Here is a 3,763-nt window from a genome sequence, read left to right as displayed (position 1 = left end):
TCAACCTTGACAATTTTAAGGCATGTGGACTTCAACTCCCAGAATTCCACAGCCAGCATTGCTGGCTGTGGAATTCTGGGAGTTGAAGTCCACGTGCCTTAAAATTGCCAAGGTTGAGAAATACTGCTCTAGAACAAGGCGGTAGCAGGAATCTTTGAGGGGATTGTGCCTCAACAACTTCTCTGCTGATCTAGTAGTCTTCTGTGAAATGTTGAGGAGCTCTGGGAGATGAAGCAGGAGAAGAGATGCCTGGAACAATCCTGAAAAGCAATGAAGAGCAGTTATGAGTCAACATGGCTATCAGGTCAGGCTCAAACCTATAGCATAGCTATACTCTGTGCTTCTCAAATCTGTGGTTTCCTTCCAGCAATCTTAATTTAAGGCTTCCAGGACCTTTTAAGGGGAAAATGGGCTGGGCGATCAGTTCGTAGGCTGCTAGGATGAATTTGCAAGGCATCTGGAAGGTAAAAATCACATTTTCTCAAGGTTGACGTCAGCTGGCCGTGTCCAGTAGTAGGTTATTTGGGACCAGTTCACCCCCGTTGATCCCAAAGAAGTGGACTATTTCCTCTGTGATGTCACTTGTGGACTGGATTCATTTGGTGAAAGCTACCAGGGAAATACCAGGTCTGAGTAAAGGCTAGCTCACCCTTGGGAGAAGACCACCATTGTCTTTTCAAAGGAAGTGGAATTGCCCCCTCTTGCAAGGATACGCTCACTTCCACCTCTCCTTGAAAAGCCATTATTTGACCCAGCTATTTGTGTAACTATTGGTGGGGGTCCAATGTTCTTTTCTTTGTTTTTTGTTCAGGGGATGAGGCAGAGAGCAGTTGATGGAACTGCTCTGATTGTTCCCGATGATCTGTGGTGATACTGGGATAGGGGAGTGCAACATCACAATCTCCTTTGAAGGTTAGGAGTAGGGGGCACTGTGTTATATACTTCTGGCTGGCTCACTTGGTTTGGAGGCTTAGTATTCAGACCCTAAGCTGCGGGGAACGATGGGTCATCTACTAATACTGGGGGAAATATCAATACTTACAATATATTTACCCACATCGCGGTTGAGATTCTGTCTTGGTCCCTGGATGGTATTAAGATCTGAGTGGAGAGAAATTGGCTTAGACCTAATCCCAGCAAAGCCAACAGCTTCTGGAAGTAGTGGGTAGCAGGTTCTTAGTTTGGGTGGTCCCTTGGATTCATGGCTTCTACTCAAGGAGCAGTTGGAAGCCATGGGTGTTGCATAACTTCATTTTATGTGTTAGTTGCAATTGTATCTGGTCGCTCAGGCCCTTGTTACTTCATGCTTGGAGTATTGGAGCTACCTGTGGTTCCCCTTGAAGACCATCCACATTGCAGAAATCTGGGTAGTAATAGGCACAGCTTGGTTTGCCAACCTTTGTCAACCTTTACCGCAGGAGCTTGCCCTGGTTAGCTGTCAGCTTCCAGATGCAATTCAAGATGCTGGTTATCTTTATGGTCCTTTATGTCTTAGGAACTGGGCATGCCGTTTTTAAACTGCCTACTCAGCATAGAATCTTGTCTGTCCAATAAGATCCAGGATTTGCTAGTTCTTCCTAGGAGTAGTCAACATAAAAGGCATCCTGAAGACAAGCTTTCTTGAGCAGGGGCAGGTTTCCATAAGAATAGCTTATCTCTGGAGATAAGGACAGCCCCGTTCCTATTAATATTCCAAGGAGTGGCGATGTCTGGTTCTGAAGGGGATCACAGGGGTGGCCCGGAATGCTGTCTTGTCCCAAGGATCTAGTGCCAGCTTGTGGAACCAGGTTGAGAAGAAGGGTGAAGACTCTGCTGCTCTCTTTTGCGTTTTTTAAATGAAATATATGGAGGAAATGTATGCTGCTCAGTGATTGTTTGATTGGAGCAATATAAATGCCTAGGTAATAAATATACAGGTCATCGACTTAGCAACCATTCATTTAGCAACCGTTCAAAGTTACAATGCCACTGAAAAAAACAGCACTGAAAAAAGTGACTTATGACTGGTCTTAGCAATTAAAATCATCTCGGCGTTTCCACGATCACGTGATCAAAATTCGGGCACTTGGCAACAGGCATGTATTTATGATCCTTGCAGCGTCCAAGAGTCACAGGATCACCGTTTGTGATCTTCCCAGCTGACTTCTGACAAGCAAAGTCAATGGGAGAGACTGGATTTGCTTAACAACCTCGTGATTCGCTTAACCGACTGCCTGGCTTTGCAGTTGAAATTCTGGTCCCACCTGTGGTTATAAGTTGACACCAACCTGTATTCTTTGTGTTTAGGGGAGAGGCATTGGATCAGCTTTTAGTCTCCTTGTTAACCTTGTGGAAACTGTTTGATTGATTATTACGTTGTCTGATTTTTCCACAAGTTGCTTTAGAAATTAATTTTTGTGTTTGTGCGTGGATGGGAAAGCTGTCTTTCTAATCTGTGTAAACCCAATTCAAACCCCAAGCACTCTTGTTTATCATCTTCAGTTTTCCAGATATGGCACTTTAAATTGACATTGATAACAGGGCTAGCTGTTTGTATGCAGAGTGGGTCAGGGCAGGAGCAATCCTCCTGCCATAACTTCTGCTTCCTATCCATAGGCAGTTAGCACATGCGTGTTTGCTGGATTGATGCAGACAATGGCTGGTCTGCATCAAAATGGCAAGTCAAGCACTAGGCACAAGTTACTTTTTAGATATGCAATGTGTACTTAACCCTGAAACGTTTCTGCCAAGTTGGACAAATAGCTCCTGGACTGCTTGCAGATAGACTAATACATATTTATGAATAATAATGCTTAAAAGATGAAATGCCACCATCAGACCAAAACGAAACGGGATAACCCAGGGCCCTCTGTTATCACTTCTCCATAGATATGCTGAGGTCTTGGTTTTGCTGATAATATTGACGTTAGAACTCAGTAACCAGTGGGAATCTTGAGGAGCAGACAACCGAGGCTTACAGATGGAGTGGGAGAGCTTTGGAAAACTAAACTAAAGAGCCACTTCTACAGGAGGAGAAGAAAAAAAAAGTTGACAGAAAGGAAATGTCTGCCCGGTGTAGTGCTAGCTCAGGGGTAGTCAACCTTGGCTCTTTTATGACTCGTGGACTTCAACTCCCAGAATTCCTGAGCCAGCTTAGCTGGCTCAGGAATTCTGGGAGTTGAAGTCCACGAGTCATAAAAGAGCCAAGGTTGACTACCCCTGTGCTAGTTCATATCCATATGAGAACCACGTCTGAATTACCTCTGGCCCGTAGATCACCCCGAGACCTGTTTCCTTGCAGGATAGTTCTGCCATGAAGTGGTTGGTTTATTGAAAGCAAAACAGTCCTCAAAGTGCCTTTTTAGAAGATGGTGCTGTAGATGATTTTTGTTGTTGTTGTTCCCAAAGTTGTATATGGGATTGGGGGGGTGGGGGGTGGGGCGGGGCGCGGAATCAAAATGTCCAGTGAACACATGCCAAGTTCTTCATCATATCCCTTGTGGTGCTTGACACTACACGGCGTTTTCCCTTAAACCAGGACCAAATAAGCATGGGCCATAATAATGTTTGGGAAAAGGAATGGTACTGTTAAGATGATTAAAACTCCACTGTGTGGATTATACTTTAGATATTTTAGGATAGGTTAATTCAAAATACTGTAAGCTCTGAAAGTTACTTCAAAGGTCATCCAGAGTGAAATTGGGGGGTAAGCAGATAACACTCCTGTACCTCAAAAGCGGGTAAAATTTTGAAAATTCCAGCTTTTCGTTTTTGTTTTTTTTAA

This window comes from Protobothrops mucrosquamatus, unplaced genomic scaffold, assembly GCF_001527695.2.
Source record: "Protobothrops mucrosquamatus isolate PMUCROS unplaced genomic scaffold, P.Mucros_1.0 scaffold2075, whole genome shotgun sequence".
Lineage (NCBI taxonomy): Eukaryota > Metazoa > Chordata > Lepidosauria > Squamata > Viperidae > Protobothrops > Protobothrops mucrosquamatus.
Note: the sequence above shows the minus strand (reverse complement) of the source record.